The sequence below is a fragment of the Cicer arietinum genome, chromosome 3 (assembly GCF_000331145.2).
Source record: "Cicer arietinum cultivar CDC Frontier isolate Library 1 chromosome 3, Cicar.CDCFrontier_v2.0, whole genome shotgun sequence".
Lineage (NCBI taxonomy): Eukaryota > Viridiplantae > Streptophyta > Magnoliopsida > Fabales > Fabaceae > Cicer > Cicer arietinum.
In genome coordinates this window covers 4997254-5011169 of record NC_021162.2, presented here as the reverse complement: position 1 = coordinate 5011169, position 13916 = coordinate 4997254, and the positions used below count along the sequence as shown (strand labels likewise).

Below are 13916 nucleotides of genomic sequence, written 5' to 3'. Positions count from 1 at the left end.
AAAAAATTCAATCAAAACTCATAAAATTAATTATATTCTTCAATATAATACAAATTTCATCAAATTCGTAACGCAAATCTTCAAATAAACTCATATTTTCATACTTTATTTGATATTGTTAGGAATAAAGGACTAAATCGGGAAGAAAAAAAAGATAAAGGACTAAAACGTTACCTGAGATTAAGTTAAAGGACCACAAATGTAATTTAGCCTTGTTTTTAAATAGGTCATGAAAGGAGAAGGAAGGTTGGCATGCCAACAATCTTACTTATTTACACTTTTAACTTCATTATTTTTCTGTTGTGTGATCCATTAGGTTCCCATAAAGTTTGTAATAATATTAAATCATTTATTTACTATTATAAACAACAAGTGATATCTGGGAACACATTATTGCTACCCAAGTGACAAAAACATCTTATGATTTGACATAACATTTTTGCGATAATGATCTCGTGTGCAAACATCCTTTTGCTTATATATATGTATTTAACACAAGGTAGTATGTGTCATCCTTATATAGTTCAGTATTGCATTCCTTGATACACGAGTATACCTAGTAACAACAAAAAGGATCAATGTCTCATATTGATTTATTTCAGCACGACCATGCATTTTACAGTGACATTCTATCAAAGTCATATCGATATCACTCCTTTTATTTAGGAGGGACAAATCTCATCTAGTTCACGCATGTTCCTCTGCATGACTCGTTGAGTGTCTAGTTCACCAACTTTATAGTTGCCTTGTTACAGCCAAAGTTTGACGACAATGAAACATTCAACTCCCCATGTAGGGTAGGGATCATAGTGGTTTCAGGTCAAATTTTGTAATATCTCAAGTCGAGTCATCCACTTGATGTTTAATCAACTCAAATTTTACTCAACATATTTTTTACGTTGAAACAAACATAATAATTGAAATTGTCCCATATTGAAATAAATTACATGATACAAGTCTTAATTTCAAATATAAAACATTGACCTCTAAGGCTTACCCCAATAAACAATTAGTATCAGAGTTTCATTTCTCTTGTGGTATATTATGGAAGTCAACACAACTCATATGGTGACCTTGAATAACTCAAATTATGCCATCTATAAAAGTAAAATGGAGGATCTGTTTTATGTGAAAAAATTTCATCAACATGTATTCGATGCAATGAAGCCTGGTAATAAGATTGTTGATTATTGGACCTTACTACACACTAACAAGTGTGTGGCTAAGTTAGAGTTAAAACCAAGTTGGTTTGATAAACAAAGACCCATAATTGTTGTTTTGATGATACAAAAATATATGTGAGAACAATTTATGTTATAATGCATTGTTTTAAGTGTGCAGTTTCTCTAACACAAGCTCTAATAGTGATCATCTGAGTATAAGAATTTTATTAACGTGTATCTTTGTGAAACTAATCAACACGACTTAATAAATACTCTAATTCATCTGCATCGGTTAAATGTAACTAAAGAGAATTTTGATCCACTAGTAAACGCTAGGTGAAAAGCCAATCCTCTAAGCTCAAACTAAAGAAGAAGTCAACTATTCAATATTCACTATCTCTCAGTTAACTCAAGTCAAATAATTTATTATCCTCTATGTGAAGCTATTATCTAATTTAAGTAATTGCAATATTATAATCCTCTGATGCGTGAATTCTCTGATGTTCTTGACTTAATGATCAAGATATAATAAATCACCATAAAGATAAGAAAGGACACATACTAAGTGTGAAGATTTAACACATTTGACTAATTATACGGTCCTTACCTTTCATATGAGAATTTGGCAAAAATTCCTGCAATGGTTAGAAACTATAATGACATCAAAGTTCTGTATAAAATAAGTGCAAGAAGCAATTCAAATACACAAAAGAAAACTAGTGAAAACTCTTTGTAAAAATTCCTTGCATATAGAAAAGAGAAAAAGTTCTTGAGATAATGTTAGTGTTCTTACTAAGTGTTTACATTATAATATCATTTTGAAAGAGTTACTCATAAACACTTCAACTTTTGAATTTGCAACTTGGCCCAGTAGTGGTTACAACCTCATATACTTAATTATGCAAAGCTAGAAGTTTGAGAAGATTAGAATATAGTCAGGAGACTAGTAGATGTTCTAGTGCATGTGAAAAAACAATTTGATTTAGTGGGTTAAATCATTCTGAATGAATGGATTGAACATAGCTATTGGTGGTGAACTTGGATAAATTAGTTTTGTGATATTTTTTCCTTATATCTTCACCCTTGTATTAAGTTTCTAACCATAATTTATTTTCACGTGAAGGTTTTTAAAATAAAAACACAATTCAAACTTTTTTTCTTGTGTTTTTTTCACCTTCAATTAGTTAGGAGAAAGAGGCAAATTAGGTCATGTAAGAATATTTCTTATGATCACCTGCATGTTTTTGGATATAAAACATTTGTGCGTACATCTAAAATGGATGTTAAAAGTAAATAGTGTGTGTTCATTGGTTATATCATCATGTGTGAACATAGAAAATGTCGTGTTCGATTTGTCTGCGAAAAAAGAAGTCGCCACCAATTTTATTTTTTTAAAAAGAAAAATTAGATAAAACCTAAAATAACGTTATTGAACCCAAAAAATGGATTCGGGAGTCGATTACGAATAGAGAAAATAATATTATCCTACATCGTCCGTTAAAAACGGTTACCCTATAATTAATTGGTATATATATTTATTTTGCCCCTAAAAAATAATATAAAAAAATGAATTATTTACATTATTAAAAGGGAAAATTATTATTTTTTATTAATTTAGTTTGACAAGGGAAAAACTTTGCTCCTACGTATCCCCAGTTGCAATAGGAAAATCAAAACACACATAGTTCTTGAGTAGAAAATATTTATGTGTTGTCCGATTTTATTATTACTTTAATTTAATTATTTTTTTATTATAATAATTATTATATACGTATTCAAAAATAAAAATATAATAATAATAATAACGAAAAAAATAGGTAAGATGTTTGTTCATGGATTGTACCTTTTTATTTTTGCTTTAAAGTAAAGAAAAATTGATTTTTGTTAGAAAATAACGTAATGTGGCAATATTTCAATGAGACAGATGGACGTAACGGTGACACAATCTGTTAAAGGATCTGCTCGTACGTTGTCGGAACTGTCCTGACAAAAAGGTCATCATAAAAAATTGGGGGTAAATGATGTGGCGTGGCGAGCGATGATGAATTTCATCTGGCGGCAGCGACCATTAATTCTAATTATAAGTGAAAAAACTATGTATTCATTGTTATGATTTTTTTATTATTTGATAAAGACGTGATATGAGTTTTCTATTATATTACAATAGGGTAAAATTTATTTTCTTGGTTTATAAACATCAATTAGTTTTAATTTTTTATTATTATTTTTGTGTTGCAAAGAAAACAATTTAAAGAATAAACAACTTTTTTAAAAAAAATGAAAGCTTAACATATGAGTTTATTGTTTATAAACAAAAAAAAATAAAAATAAAAAAATATTTTTAAAGGATATAATACAAAGATTAATAAGTAGAAAATTAGAGAAAACGATAAGAAAGTGATACCTTACTACTGAATTATTTTTTTGCTAGACCGACTTTTTCAAGATTAGATTCTCTTCTCCTCTTTTACCTATTAATCTCTCTCTCTCTCACTCTCTTTCTCTCTCTCTCTCTTTTTTGTGTTCACTAATTCTCTTCCCTATTGTCCTCTTGTGGTAAACTATTTATAGACTTTATGGGTGTAGATTACAAAAGACAAGAGAATAATTTTCAATTGATTACCATTGATCTGATTCTTTCTATTTAATTAGCTACAATTATACTGATTCTTATTATCATTGATTCATTTCTCCGGTTTCTTTTCTATTCAATTTACCACCATTATACTTATTTTTATTACCATTGATTCATTTCTTTTCGGTTTATTTTCATTCAAATGATGACCATTATAATGATTTTTATTACCATCGATCTAATTCAATTAAATACGTTTGTTTTTATTCTTTTTTTATTTTTTTTTTATTTTTTTTTTATTTTAGAAAATAGTAAAAGTTTCTGGAAAGAAATCAGAGTCAAATAGAAACCAAACACAATCCATAATTTTCTAAAAATCTAACTATTTATTTTTATTAGTATTTTCATCATTATTTTTTTTATATATTTATTAAAAATCATAAAGTAGAGGACAAAATTAGGTGTCAACAGTTGTTCCTCTTTACTTAGAATTTATGTTGAGATTAAGTTTGTCTTGTACTGTAAGCAACCTATACTATATCCGATTTTATTGCAATTAATTATATCAAGGTATGGTATATGTTTCGCTTTCCAATACTTCTCATGCCATATTGTGAACTTGGGGATTAACCTTATAAAATTAGTCTTCCATGAAATTAAAATAAAAACGGTTTTTTTCTTGTATACTACACCAAAAATGACATTTCTCGTATACGTAGCATCATTTCAAACAAATATATCAACACCCATACGATTCAATATTTCCAGCAACCCCCTCTAAACCAACGTAACAACAACTCTTCTTTAAATCAACATATAGTAAAATATAAAATATGGTGTAAAATTTTATCTATTTTAAATATTAAATAAAAATCAGTATTATAGAATTATTGTTATTTTATAAATCAACAAGAATTCAACGCATTTTAATATCTTTAAAATAATCAAGAGTAATTCAAACAAAAATTATTTTCATATTACAAAATAAATCAACTTTAACTCCTTTAAAATATCTTCTTTTTTTAACTCTAAGTTTTACCGACATTTAATATTCAAGAATTATTATTATTAAAAATATGAATTTGGTTTCAATAGCAAGATCAAAACTTTAATAATCATGTTACGACACCAAAAAGCTAGGTCTATCAATCGATAATTAGTATTAGATCGATTAAATTAATAATTTCAAACATATAGCTAGCGAATCAAAAAAATTATTTTTAACTATTCACGTTAGATAGGATACCATAAAATCATAGTTAGGCGTACAATCAACAAGTCTCTTAAATAAGAAATTAATTAAATCATGTCAACAATTCAAATTAACTCGAATCTCAACAATTACACAACACAACAAGAACGAACAAGCAGTTAACTTTAACAATTATCTTCAAAAATAAGTCAATCCACCACACAACAAGAATAAACAAGTAATTAACAATTTACAATCATCTTTCAAAAATCATGTATTGTAATGGAAAAATACATAGCACTTAGCAAAAGAACAATAAGTAGGCGTTTCAGCACTTAACAGGGAACACAGGTAAACACAACTGGCTAAACACAATTGTCTCACAATTGACAGACGACTCACACATGACCCACTTGGCCTGATTGAACAGACCTGCTCTAATACTACTAATATGACACACTAAATCCCAAAATGACATATATAATAATTTATACTAGATTTTTTAAGCAAATTCGAAGTGATAAAGAAAATTTGTTTAGAAGGAAATAAAAACTTTTGTAACTAATTTAAGATATCACGTTTCTCAAAGTACACATGGAACAATTCAAACTTTATTACTCAATTAAAATATTTTAATCTAAATGAACTTGATTACTATAATTTCTTAATTTAATTTCTAAAACTTACAAATACTAAGAGTCGTTGGTAATTAAATAGGTAAAATGCAAAGTAAAACTTGTAATTCCCGGTATCACCTATTAGAGCGGGGTTCCTCCCAAATTTGAACTTCAAGACTCATTAACCTGTAATGACTGCGATTTCGCAAACGCATGGCCAAGCTAGTCAAACACAAACGACGTAAGAGGTGAGTTTCGAAATCATGTTGATAATATAATACAAATAAGAAGAACATGCAAATAATCATAGAATCATATCATTATACAAACATTGCTCAAGAAAAGTATCACATTAAAAGTCAAAATCACTCAAGTAAAGTCAATATCTTTCACCGTAACATCAAATCGTCACAGAGAAATTATTATCACTTTTGAAATACATCAATCACAATAAAACAATCACAAAGAAATGCAATGTTATGCATGAGATTAGACTCTACTTCACAATGCGGTACTATTCTAACTCTAAAGTACTTGGTTAGGAGGTTTGATACTATGCCACCATCCTGATGGACAGACAATTCAAATTGGTCATGTCCTCATAGATCCCCTCAAATCAACTCGAGCCACATATACGCGACAGTCGAGGTAAATGTGTGTTGCATGGTAGCTCCCGACATTTAGAGTGCTACCTCCAAGTCACCTAGGAATTACCCACCGAAGTACCTCCAAGGTCTAACAATCTAGCCTTAAGGCTCAACAGCAGACCGCCACGATCAACTGATTCAGTTGTACTTCCCCGTAATCACTAGGCTTGTCGGACCCTACCTATATGATGACAACTTAGACTACTCCATTAAGAGCATCATCTTTATAAATTTTCACTATTTCATCAATTATGGGGTACTTCAATATTCTCATCACAATTTTATAATGATATAATCATAATCATCATATAAACTCATCACAATTTTATAACATCACTATCATCAATAAAAAAATCATCATTATCATCAAGTATACATATATCATATCATTCATCCATATTTTATTATCACGTCACGTAAATTCGTCTAATCAAACATATGCACCAAATTCATTTGAAATCAAATATCACGATAATAACAAATACCACCACATTTAACGAACTTAAATCAATCCACACGTCATAAATATTTTTATTCCACATTTTAATCTCACAATTTTCATATTTTCACATTAATTAATTTATCACTGAAAGGACTACTGTCGTACGTAGCGAGCCCCGGATGAACCGTTGGAAAATACGGTTTTCCCGTTCATCTCACAATATATTATACTAATGAGTTTAAACGCTCTCTCATCCCTTACCTCAATATAAAGCTTTCATAAGATATAAGGATCGGAATAATTTTCAGCTACCATGAGATGTCGATAACGCGTAGCAAAAAAATCCAAAAGCATCGTCGAATTTACAGAGTCAATGAAACATGGTTGATAATTTATGCGGGGCATAAAAATCAGCATTACATAATTAATAAAAATATTAGGTGAAGAAACATATTCAAAATATCGTGAGACAATTATTAGAAAAGGTCTCACGTGTTGTAGCACCAACAAGGTCCGACTTCAACTTCACCAAAACACGTAAATGAGTAGTGCATCTGACAAAAGAAATCTAAAAATGTTGTCGGTTTTAAGGAGGATGAATGTGATGGTCGGAATTCGGCAACACAACCGCAACGAGGGTGAAATCCCTTTTTTTTGAAGTATAACAGTTGGCGATTCAAGCATAGGTAATGGAAGAGGGTGTTTCGTGGAGTCCAAATATGATCTCAGTTTTTGTTGGTGATAGTCGTGGTGACCGAAATCTTGATCAAAAGGTGAAGGTGTGATTTTTGACAAAGAGGAATAGAGCGTTTAAATTTGCGATTCAAGTTGGGAATGAAAGAGGAGATCACAAATGTGGTCTCGGTTTTGCACAACACCCGCTATAATGTTCATGATTGAAGAGAGAAGATGAAGAAGAAATAGCAAAGGAGGCGAAGGCTACGAAGAAGATGAGAACGCGTTCTTCTTTTCTCCTTTTTCTTTTCATTTTTTTTCATTATTATTATTATTATTATTATTATTATTATTATTATTATTATTATTATTATTATTATTATTAAGATTTTAGTTGGGGTTAATTCATAAAACACATTTTACTCCTTTCTTTTATTTTTGATTTTTAAAATAAAACCAACAATTACAGAAACAAATTTTTCTTAATATTTTTTTTTAAACATAATTTAATTTCTAAAATATTACTAATATTTCAAAACTATTATTATATAAAATAAAATAATTAAAGTTATTAATCTTTTAAAATACTTTAATAACCAAAATTCTCATATTCCAAATAATCACTATAATAATACTTATTTTTTAAATACTCAAATTAAAATATTATCATCATTATAGAATAGTCTAAATGGTAAGATAAATAAATATAACATCTAAACTTTATATTAATTACTAAATTATAATAAATATATATAAAATCACAATGTTGTAACAAGTATATAACAATAAAGGAAAGCAAACACAATATCACTACTATTTCAAAATAATTATCTATAAAATGAATATTTAAAAATAGAAAATAGTTATAAATAATTGAAATTTAACTACGTGCATATTAAACCTCAGTCAAACACGCAGAAACTATTACATTAATTAGATACACGTAAAATTGCTTAAAATCTTTTTTCTTAAAATATTACACTAAAATACTATTATCCATATATAAAATGATATAATAAAATACTTATTATTTATATCACTCATTTAATATAATATGTATCAAACTAGCACATCATAGAAATTATCCATATAATAAAAATTAGTAACAAAATTTATCAATATTTATTTTAAAATAATTTTTATATCAAATTAATTATTTAGAATCTTATATATATATATTTTGAGACCCAATTAAAATTATTTGTCGAAGAATAATTTAATTATGTTACGAAAAATTTAATATCAGACAGATTCTTTTAAAATGTCACTTGTTGCTGAAAATTTTATCTATCAATTGAATTGCGATGAGAGTAGATATTTTTATTAAATTAGTTTTAGATGTGAGTGAGGTGATGTGTGTAAGAGTTTTTAGATATTTGTTGAATTGATGTTCACAAATTTTTGAGTTCTTAACAAATTTTTGTTGTTGTGGTTGTTGTTGATTTTGTTAGTATTGGTAAAAAAAAAATTGATTTTTGATGTGTTTGAGTTACGTAATGAGATATTTTCAAATAAATGAGTTTGAACTGAAGTTGAAATTTTACAAAAGAAAATTAGAGTTGTTAAAGTTGTGAAGAAGTTCAAATTTTAACTAAGTTAAAGAGTTTGAGCAAAAAAGTTAGATTGAAATTAAAATGTTTAGAGTTAAAAGTGTTACTCTTTTAATTACTCTTGGACTGAGTTTAAAAAGAAAAGTTTAGAGTACTTTATTAACTCAAATTTTTTGTGCTTTAATAATCGAGTGTGCATATGTTTGATTTGGAAAATATTTGTTTTATTTAGTTTTAACTAAATAATGTAGATTATTTGATTTTAAAAGTTTGGTGTATGAAAAAGATATAATTTTGGGAATTTTGTTGTGGTTGGATAAATTTTAGTTGTGAACAAATTGTTATAAATATTTATGTTTATGTAGTTAGCTCATTGAGTCTCGAAAAGGAATCGAGACCGTTGGCACCGAGTTAGCTCCTTGTGTGATAATTAATTTTGACGTGAATATATATTTTTGGAGTGAAAATATGTATTGTTACGTGTTATAAACTGATGATTAATATTGACGTGATTATATATTCTAGAATGAAAATATGTGTTGTTACATTTTATAAATTGATGATTAATATTAATGTGATTATATATTCTTGAATGAAAATACGTGTTGTTATATGTTATGAATTTTATTGAGGAAAATATGTTTTGAGTATGCTCTGTGATAAGTATGAAAAATTATTAGTGTTAAATGAGTATTAAAAGGGGAGTCTTTTATTAGCTGCATTTACATAGTGATTGTTGTGAAAAGAGTCAGAGTATGCTCATGCATTTCATAACTAGTGGTGATCGTGATGGGCCACAGTGTTAGTGGTGACCGTGATGGGACACGAGGTTAAGTGGTGACCGTGATGGACCACATGATGGTTCCATGAGTTGATTGATCTATTTTATAAGTTTGTGATAGACCACACTCTAGTAAATCATGTTGATCTATGATGGATGGCACCTCAGTAATTAGTATTGGCCTGTGATAGGCGGTACGTTTATGATTTACGCCCCTCGAGAAGGGTTTTGTTTTGGAAATTCTGAAATCATGTGCATTGACATATAAGCATTGCATTAGGGTGTTTGACACACGAGTGATGTTTGTTATAATATGATAATCGTATATACAACTCTGTTATTGTTTGTTATCATGTCGTAATTGCTAAGTGTTATTGCTTGTATTTATGACATAAGTGTTAAATATTATTTGTTAATTTCGGTTGGTGACCTTTTACATTATTGTGGAAATTGGGTTTTGCCCTAAGATGATACTCGAGTTCGTTCCACCGACTACTGCCTTGACGACGGAAATGTCGTTAGACTTCTCTGACCAATATTCATCGACTGCTTGGGTATACAACCACATCTCAAGCAGGGCTACTTATACGGGGAGGGTAGTGAGGACAAGCAGGAGAGATGAGGCAGTATATCTCGTGGAGCTCACTCGCGAGAGGATCGACTATCTAGTACCTTCAGGTTTAGTGCTCTAGATGAGTGGTGCATGGGAAGATGCAGGGGATTCCTCAATTAAAATTAAGGCAGAGGCCACCGTAGGAGCTGGAGATTCAGTGGCATAAAAAAGAAATATGATAAAATCACATCATCTAAATAAATAATATAAAAATATGATAAAATCAAAGTAATCAAAATATTTATATCTCTTTAAATTTGTAGCGTTGATGATAAAATCATTATCTTAATAATTGTTTTATTTAATTTATCTATTTATCAGATGATGATGCAACGTAAAATTATTATTCTACAAACCAACTTTGTTCTAATATCCCTCTTCGTCCTTGGCATTTCCGTCTTCTCCACTTCTTTGGAATCAAGACAAGTATGATGCAATTTTTTATGCCGCAATGATGATACCATCAAGCCCTCTACGTGAAATAGATGTAATGTTTCTTAACATATGCAATACTTTGCCATTGATCTAATGATAAGAGAGATAAGTTGAGAGATAAGTTGAGATATAAATAAATAAAAGGGAGAGAAACAATTGTGTTCGATAAACTTATCCCTATAAATGACAAGATGTTTTGTTAGTCGTCCGTTTTTATAAACTAAAATTATACTTTTGATTATTTAAATTTTTTAAAAATTCTTTTTTTTTTTTAATTTCATAACTTTTTTTATAGTTTCATAAATTATGCAAATTAAGAACTTTGGTCTTTTATTTTATTTTTTAAATTATAAATGTTAGATTTTACAAAGTTGATATTTTTGTCTAATTTTAAAATAAATAAAAAAATTGTACTTATATATCAATCGTCTAATAAATTTTATCAAATATTTTCTATGTGAACAATATATTTTGTGATTTGATATACATTTCAGTCAACAAGAAGGATGAATTAAAGTTAATATAATAAACTTCCCCTTGTGTTTGATTTTTTTTCTTTTCAAATTGAATAAAATATACATAAGGGTATACTTGATCATTTTCGAGTCCGACCTAACCCAACACGTTGAAACTCACTTATATTTGATTCGGGTAATGAATTTAACAATTTGAACTTGTCGACCCATAGACCCGATTCGGTAAATAATTATAAATATTTTTTAAAATTTTGTTTGACAGTCTCAGTAGTCCAATAGGGTTTCATTACTCATCTTCTTTACATTTTCAGTTTCTTGAAGCCGCGCCATTTGGTGTGCTAATGAGATTATGTATTCTATTTAAAATTCAGCTTCTCTGTAGTCCATTTAGTGTGCTAATGAGATTGTGTATTGCATTTAAAATTCTAGAGTTGTCTAAATTAATTTCAATTGATGTTGGGGTAGCTGCTGTTAGCTTAACACAATCACTAGTACATCTTAAGGTACTTGTTATTGCTTTGTTTAATGCATATTTTAATTATTTATTATTTCTCTTTATTTATCTTCTCACTTTTATTATTAATATTTGTTTTTGCATATTTTCAATTGTTTCCTTTCATACTTTGAAGAACTTGTTAAGTGTGTGTACTTGAAATTAACATTGTTTAGAATTGATGAATTTTCATATTTTATTAATTTACTGTTATTGAATTTATTTATGTATTTGAAAATTGTTGGGTTTATTTTTGTGTGTGAAAGGTTGATGATTTTTAAAGAATTGAATGATGTGATTAAAATTTTATAGTTTTTGAGACATTCAAATATTAAATATATTTTCATTCAATATATATTCCCGTGAAATAAAAAATAAGTTATTATTTATGTAAGCCTATCAACCCAACCCCCAAACCAATCCATTTTTTTATCGGATCGGTTCGATTCAGGTTAAATAAAAAAATATGAGTTTAAAACTTAACTCAATTAAAAAATAATCTATTGAGTCGGATATCAAATTTTGTCAAAATTGACTCAACCCAACCCACATTCACTAATGAATTTTATTTGTAGGTGGAATTCGGTATTTAACGGTCATTCTATTGTCATTCTTTTACATTTCAAGTGCTCAACTCTATATTACACCGGTATCACACTATTTAATACTTTTAAAAGAATAAATAAACTTCATTGCAATCCACAAAAAGCGTCCGATGAATTTATATAAAATATAATTATTTTCATAAATACTGTAATCCCAGTTATATATCCTTTTGTATATTAATTTAAAAATCAATTATCATAATTAATTTTATTTTTAAACTTTTAACACATACATGTATTAAATTGCTATGTAGCATTAATGATTAAAATTGGTAATTGATGCCACTTTAGTTAATAATTTTTTTTTTCTTTTCTAAACTTTTATAAAAAATATTTTATCTAATTTTAAATATAAATAAAAATTTATCAAAAAAAATTGATATATTAAAATCAGAGTAGTAGTAATGTTTTATATTTGGGAAACGAGGGTAATATTTTAACATTATTTTAATGTCTATTAATTTCCCTCCACGTTCTGACATGACTAAAAATACTAATAAAATATTCATATGCGTGTAAAACGAGAAATGAAATTCATTTGTATTATCACTATTACAAGTTTTGCAAGTCATATTTTTGCAACTTTCGCAAAAGTTGAGCGAACCGTAATCGATGTGGTAAAGTTGCAAGAAAACCTTATACAATTCACTTTTTTTGTTATAGACAAAGTTGAGTTGGTTTGTTATCAATGTCACTTCAGAAATTATATATTATTTAGATTTATTGCACAACTATTACAATAATTAGTTAAAAATAAAGTGTCTATGATCATTGCAAAATAATCGTATGTTTTTGTTAATGCTTTACAAGTTTTCTGCGCTGAAATAAATCCTACAATGTTGAAACATAAGTCAAGCAACATCACATGAGTTTCCTATAAAATGAATTTCAATTGTATTATTATTATTATTATTATTATTATTATTATTATTATTATTATTATTATTATTATTATTATTTGTAATAAATAACATTTTCATCCCTATAAAATTTTAAAATTTATTTTATGTCCTTATACAAAAAATTACATTTTTTAATCCTTACAAAATTATTATGCAACTAGTTTTAGTTTCTACTAGAATATCAACATATCCTTTTGAATGATTCCTTTGCAAACAAGTTTACAATATAAAAAATTCTTTAATAAAAAATGAGCTCAAAATTAAATTTTTAAGTCCATATTTTCAGTATTTTTATCTTGAGCATATAATATTTAAAAAAATTATATTTAATTCATCCTAACTTAAAAAAAAAATTAAATTTGTGTGGATAAATTTTTAATAATATTATAAATATGATAGCAAAAAATCATTCAAAAATTTAAAAGTTAAAGGATATTTCGAAAGGACTAAAACAACTTTAATTTTGTAGAGACGAAAAAATTTATTAAACCATTTTTTGTCATAGAAGAAATGATATATATATCACTGTAATTAATTCACTATTACTATACTATAGTTATAACTATACCTACTCTTTTTTTTTCTTTTTGCAGTATAAGACAAATGTTTCTTAGACCAACCAAACACCATCTTACAAATGGCTTCTCACAACAACCACATAAAAATCCACGAGCATTGCAAAGTTGCTCCTCCATCTTCATCTCCACTATCTCTCCCTCTCACATTCTTTGACTTAATGTTTCTAAAGTT

At 27.6% G+C, this 13916-nt stretch overlaps 1 pseudogene; it reads left to right on the top strand.

The window, feature by feature from the left end:
• The first annotated feature begins 13756 nt into the window (after positions 1 to 13756).
• The window catches only part of LOC101505279 (phenolic glucoside malonyltransferase 1-like), a 2810-nt pseudogene continuing 2650 nt past the window's right edge, over positions 13757 to 13916 (top strand).